We start from the raw sequence: 6675 nt of genomic DNA, 5'->3' as shown, positions 1-6675 counted from the left end.
GACAGGCAGCACGCGGCAGTGTTACAATGTAGCGCCTATGCGCTACATTGTAACCAATGATGGGAACTTTCTGCCCTGCGGTTGACCTAAAGTGACGTCACCGCTGAGCAGAAAGTTCCCAGCATTGGTTACAATGGAGCGCATAGGCGCTACATTGTAACACTGCCGTGTGCTGCCTGTCAGTGAGGACAGCAGCACACAGCTGATCAGGAGAGTGCTACAACGTGGCACTCCCTGATTGGCTGAAGAAACCCACTTAGACAGAAGTCAAAGTGGGTTTCTGGCATTCGTGGGAAGGTGACCCATGTGCAAACATGGGTCCCCTTTCAGTTCGTGGTCGGGACACCGTTTTTTTTATTTATTCAAGTACGTGGATTAACCCTGGATTTGCCGAGGAGCCTGGACCCATGGATCTGGTGAGTAGAATTTCTTCAACAGGTAGCCCTTGGATTCTACTGGAGAAGAGGACCGACCTGCGTGAGAACATAAGGTAAGTATGTATGTATGTGTGTATGTATGTAATAAAATTATACTTTCACGGTGTGTGTGTCTTGTGTTTTTTTGTGTATTTTTTTAGTGGTAGTACTACAGGTACCAGCGGGCCCGTTTTTCCGCCGCATGCTGGTACTTGTGGTTCTCCAAGTACCAGCATGCGGGGGAGGCTTGCTGGGACTTGTAGTACTGCTACTAAAAACAATATCTTTTATTTTACAACAAAGGCTATCAGCCCTCCCATCCGCAGCCCATTGGATGGGGGGGGACAGCCTCGGGCTTCACCCCTGGCCCTTGGGTGGCTGGGGGGGGGACCCCTTGATTGAAGGGGTTCCCACTCCCCCAGGGTACCCCGGCCAGGGGTGACTAGTTGGATTTTTGATGCCACGGCCGCAGGGCGCTGTATAAAAGTGACCCCCGGCTGTGGCATTATCTGTCCAGCTAGTGGAGCCCGGTGCTGGTTTTAAAAATACGGGGGACCCCTACTCTTTTTGACCCCCGTATTTTTGGGACCAGGACCAGGCGCAGAGCCCGATGCTGGTTGCTTAAATATGGGGGAACCCCTGTCATTTTTCCCCCCATATTTCTGCAACCAGGATCGGCTCAAAGAGCCCGAGGCTGGTTATGCTTAGGAGGGGGGACCCCACGCAATTTTTTTGGCAAAAATAAGCACTTTCCCACCCCTTCCCACTGATATACATGCACGGATCTCATGGATCCCTGCATGCATCTCAAATCACAAAAAAAAAAAGCAGGTCTGTTTTTTTTTAGGACTTTTTTACGAGTTGTAATTTTTCACGGCAGTGTTTTGTGTTTTTTTGCTTTGCACTTCTTAGTAAATGACCGAGATTCATATCTAAACAGGCGTAATTTGACAGATGGTGTATTCATTCGTAATTTTTTACCTGAACTAGCAAAAAATTACGAATGCCCTCATCACTGCCGTGATTAGTGTTTAGTAAATGACCGAGATTAACCGAGATGACACTTTGAAGAAAAAACGGCATCTCGGTCAAAATCGGGAGCTTAGTAAATATACCCCATTGTCGGCCGTAATGTGTAAAAAGGGGGATGCTGTCTGCTGTAATGTGTAAAAAGGGGACGCTGTCTGCCGTAATGTGTAAAAAGGGGGACTGTCTGCTGTAATGTGTAAAAGGGGCTCTACCTGGTGTAGTGGCGCTACTGTGCGGTGTAATTTGAATAATGGAGACTACTGTGCACCGTAGTATGAATTGGTATTATTTTGTGGCCACGCCCCTTCCCCATGAAGCCACGCCCTATCTTGCATGGGGGGGGGCAATGCCGTTTTTTGCACACATCGCTAAAATGCCTAGTTACGGCACTGCATCATATATTGGGTACAGCAATGTTTTATGCATGACTGATAATAGAATAGAAATACCTCCTTACATCACAATTTGTGATGATATAATTAGAAGCTCTTTATTAAATCTTAATTCAAACTATAAGGTAACTAACAACCCAATTCAATCACCAACAAGTGTGTCTAACAACTAGTGTGTGTGTAATAGTCACAAGCAGGGCCGGCAACGGGGGGTGGGGGTGGGGCTTCAAAGGGGACACCTGTACCGGGCCCCATGGGCGAGAGGGGCCCTACGGATACACCACTTAGTGCCATGCAAGGATGTGAGCCATCTTATCCAAATAGGGCAGTGAGCTATAGGTGGTCTGGGTGCAGCTGCAGAGTGACAGGAGCCTCCCACACACAGTGACTGTGCGGTGCAAGTGTACACCCGCTCGTCCCGGTCCAGTTCTGTTGTAGGCAATTATGTGACATGGCAGCAGCTCCACTTGCCAGGCCGTGCCCCAGGCCGGCCTCTTCTGGTGGGGTGTGAGGGCCGCATGGTACCTGCTGTGCAGTGTGAGGGTCTGGATACTGGGTAGTGCAGCGCAGGTGAGTCTCTCACTGGGGTAAGAATGGATTGGTGAAGGGATACAGGGCTTTGGGATAGGGTGGGGGAGCTGGGAATACAGCATGGAGTCATTGGGGAGAGACAGAATGTGGGTTGCGTGGAAAGGAGAGAGGGAGACACAGACTGTGGCATGTGTGGTGGAGAAAGTATGAGCTATACATAATTATATAATTATATATGTTTATAAATATTTATTTATTAACAGTTTATTATATAGCACAGCAAATTATGTTGCAATTCAATATCTATCTATCTATCTATCTATCTATCTATCTATCTATCTATCTATCTATCTATGTACATAGCAAAATTTCCACTAGGTGGAAGGTGCACTCTCGCGGTAATAAATAAAGTCCATATATAAAAAGACTTTTATTGAGAAAATCCAAAAGCCATATATGTCGACGTTTCGGTCCATGTGACGGGCCTTTCTCAAGACTATTAGCTTTTAAATTAACATCTTGCATCAAATTATTGTCATGTGTCTGTGAAAAGAATAAAGTGTAGACAAATTCACATATACAGGGAACTACGCCTCCCAGGCCAAGAATCATCTGACAACAATCCAATAATATAATCACCGCATTAAATATCCATCTCACCAATTACTAATGTATGTGACCATGCAGCTTTTACAGGAATCTCACCACCTTCACCTGTGACAGAGCCACCCAAACTCATAGTGTCACGTGAACACAGCTCACCTAAGGTCAGATCATAGTCATCAACAAATTCCTAGCGAAAAAAGGAATAGCATATCCGGACACAGTCTTTAAAAATCATAGATGTAGAGGGACATACATCTAAAATAAATATCAAACATGGATTATACTCAAGGACAAAATCTCTAACATAGTACTTCAGTGCAAACCATTCTCAAACATACCTGATCAAACAGATCCTGCTATCATGATGCAGCTGCAGGGTCACGGTATGCACGGCGTGCTGCATAAATAACAACAAAAACTGCATCTACATTGTGCTACAATCTGCGTTCAGTGAACGGTCAATGATACAAAGTGAGAGGTAAAAACTTACTGTAGTTGGGAGGAGAGTAACGCGTCCCTGAGCTGCATGCCAAATGACAGCAACGGGACTGCTATTTAAATATCCCGGACCGGAAGTGGCCGGATACATCATGTGCAACTCTCTAGAGCTTCCCGCCAATGGGTGTTCACGATTACTACTCTGCAAAGTACTGTATCATCTACAAAGATGCGGCTCCCAGGCCGCACATCACAACAGCCATCAAGGGCCCCATGCACCAACATCCGCAGCATCTGTAACGCGCCCCGGCAGATCACGGCGCTCCTGCGTTCCATCTGCCGGAAGTGCGTTCCACCGGACCGGAAATGGCCCGAATGTGCACCAGACAAGCAGTGGGTGAACTCTAAATAGGTTCCTACCCTCTAATACTAAATGAAATCAGCTGACAGTATGCAGTATATCGTGGGGCGTGGCTCACATGCTGCGACCAAAACATTAGCAAAGTGATCACAGTGGGAAAAATTTTGTCAATACTTAACAGATGTCTAGGCCTGGGGGGTAGTCCATACATACAAACATCGCACAAATGGACCATTATACAAAGTACAAAAACACTAAATAAATACAATTCAGAATCAAAGAAATTATCAAAGTAATTACAAAATAAAATACATGAAAAAAACAAACATGATGTGAATAAATGATTTCTTTGAAGGGAACCTTTGGAGCCTAATGATATTAGGCTACCTATGTACACTATTAGATTGATATGTCAATTGACCATTACATAGTGTGATTAGAACAAGTTACATAAATGACATCATCACCCAATATAGTGTCTAATAAGGAGAACCACACCAATCATCTCCAAGACACAAATATAAATCAATTCCTTCGATAGTGACAGGTTCCAAGGATAAAGAAAATACAACAATACAAATAAAAAGAAAACAAATTTTTAGGTGTAGTTTACAGAAAAACATTAAATGGATTGGACTCATTAAGTCCTCTCGGGGCTACCGTGTCCAACCTGTGTATCCAATAGCTTTCGCGTCTCTTCAACAACAGGGACCGATCGCCACCAGTAGGACATGGTGGGATCCAATCGATTAGTTTACACTTTAAACTAGCAACTTGGTGTTTAGCACTTAAAAAATGCCTGGCTACTGGTTTATCCGTTTTGCCTGTAGTCAATGCAGTATGAATCGAGGACCGATGGTTGGCCATCCGATCTCGAAATGGCCGTGTAGTCAGACCAACATATACAAGTCCACATGGACACTTGAGAATATAGATTACATGGTCTAACCGACAGTGTAGGTGATATCTTAGCTTGATTACCTTTCCAGAATGTGGATGATAAAACACTGGACCAGTCAACATCGATCTACAGGTGGTACAGCTACCGCAAGAGTAGCTGCCCGGTCTTGACTGCATCACCTGAAATGGAGTCAGGTCTTTTTTGGGGAACATGGTAGGGCGCATCAATAGTTGTCTAAGATTCGCGCCTCTACGGTAGGCTACCATAGGCGAATTCATTTTAGAGAAAGGAAGATTGACATCTGAGGCTACAATAGGCCAATGCTTCCTTAGCGATTTCCGTATAGTGGTGGTATTGTCAAACTGTGTTGGGAAAATCATGCGGTCTATACTTTTATTGGTTTTACTCTGTTGACCCACAAAGATTTTAGTAGCTTTATTTAGACATTTGGCTAATGTTCTAGGTGTATATCCTCGACTTAAAAATCGAGAAGTAACTTCTGTACACTGTATATTTCTGCGGTCTGGTTCAGAGTTGATACGCATGATTCGTTCTATATTACAACCATTAGCCATTCTAGTGGATAGTATCTTACAACCACTAGTATTAAACACTGAAAGCTATTTAAAAGACACCGGTGACTTCCTGACTCAGTTACATGGGATTCAGGTAAACGATGAAACTTTGATGTTGGCATCTTTAGATGTATGTTCTTTATATACAGTAATTCCACACCAAGCTGGACTGGATATCATTAAGAAAAGTTTGTTGAAAGTTGAGAATCTTGAATTTCCAATTAATTTCATATTAGAACTCATTGAACTAGTATTGACCCAAAACCACTTTCTATATAAGGATAAGTATTTTTTGCAGATTGCAGGCACTGCAATGGGGTCTAATCTGGCCCCTGCATATGCCAATCTTTATATGGCTGATTATGAGACCACACACTTATTGCCAATTTATGGCCACAAGATTATCTTTTATCGAAGATTCATAGACGACATCTTTTTACTCTGGCGAGGTACCGAATTTGAGTTTATAAACATGGTCAATGAACTGAATGCATTAGACAGCCCCATTCGTTTGACGTATACTATCTCATCTACCGAGATTAACTTTCTTGATGTTACCGTTATCAAAACAGATGTTGGTTTTATCTCGACTGTTTTTCGTAAAACGACTGATCGTAACTTGCTGTTACAGGCAGATAGTTTCCATCCCCCTGCTCTAAAAGAAAGTCTCCCTATTTCCCAGTATTTACGAATCATGCGTATCAACTCTGAACCAGACCGCAGAAATATACAGTGTACAGAAGTTACTTCTCGATTTTTAAGTCGAGGATATACACCTAGAACATTAGCCAAATGTCTAAATAAAGCTACTAAAATCTTTGTGGGTCAACAGAGTAAAACCAATAAAAGTATAGACCGCATGATTTTCCCAACACAGTTTGACAATACCACCACTATACGGAAATCGCTAAGGAAGCATTGGCCTATTGTAGCCTCAGATGTCTATCTTCCTTTCTCTAAAATTAATTCGCCTATGGTAGCCTACCGTAGAGGCGCGAATCTTAGACAACTATTGATGCGCCCTACCATGTTCCCCAAAAAAGACCTGACTCCATTTCAGGTGATGCAGTCAAGACCGGGCAGCTACTCTTGCGGTAGCTGTACCACCTGTAGATCGATGTTGACTGGTCCAGTGTTTTATCATCCACATTCTGGAAAGGTAATCAAGCTAAGATATCACCTACACTGTCGGTTAGACCATGTAATCTATATTCTCAAGTGTCCATGTGGACTTGTATATGTTGGTCTGACTACACGGCCATTTCGAGATCGGATGGCCAACCATCGGTCCTCGATTCATACTGCATTGACTACAGGCAAAACGGATAAACCAGTAGCCAGGCATTTTTTAAGTGCTAAACACCAAGTTGCTAGTTTAAAGTGTAAACTAATCGATTGGATCCCACCATGTCCTACTGGTGGCGAT

The 6675-nt window shown here is 43.5% G+C and overlaps 1 long non-coding RNA gene across 1 annotated transcript; it reads right to left on the bottom strand.

Annotated features, from left to right (window-relative positions):
* Window positions 1-2844: 2844 nt before the first annotated feature.
* On the bottom strand, window positions 2845-3543 carry LOC134911455 (uncharacterized). The gene is made up of 4 exons (XR_010176586.1): window positions 3465-3543; window positions 3313-3371; window positions 3131-3229; window positions 2845-2911 (listed from the first exon to the last, which is right to left on the bottom strand). It is a non-coding gene; the product is annotated as an uncharacterized LOC134911455 (long non-coding RNA).
* Between the last annotated feature and the right edge of the window lie 3132 nt (window positions 3544-6675).

Source organism: Pseudophryne corroboree, chromosome 4 (assembly GCF_028390025.1).
Source record: "Pseudophryne corroboree isolate aPseCor3 chromosome 4, aPseCor3.hap2, whole genome shotgun sequence".
Taxonomy (NCBI): domain Eukaryota; kingdom Metazoa; phylum Chordata; class Amphibia; order Anura; family Myobatrachidae; genus Pseudophryne; species Pseudophryne corroboree.
This window is presented reverse-complemented; position numbering and strand designations above follow the sequence as displayed.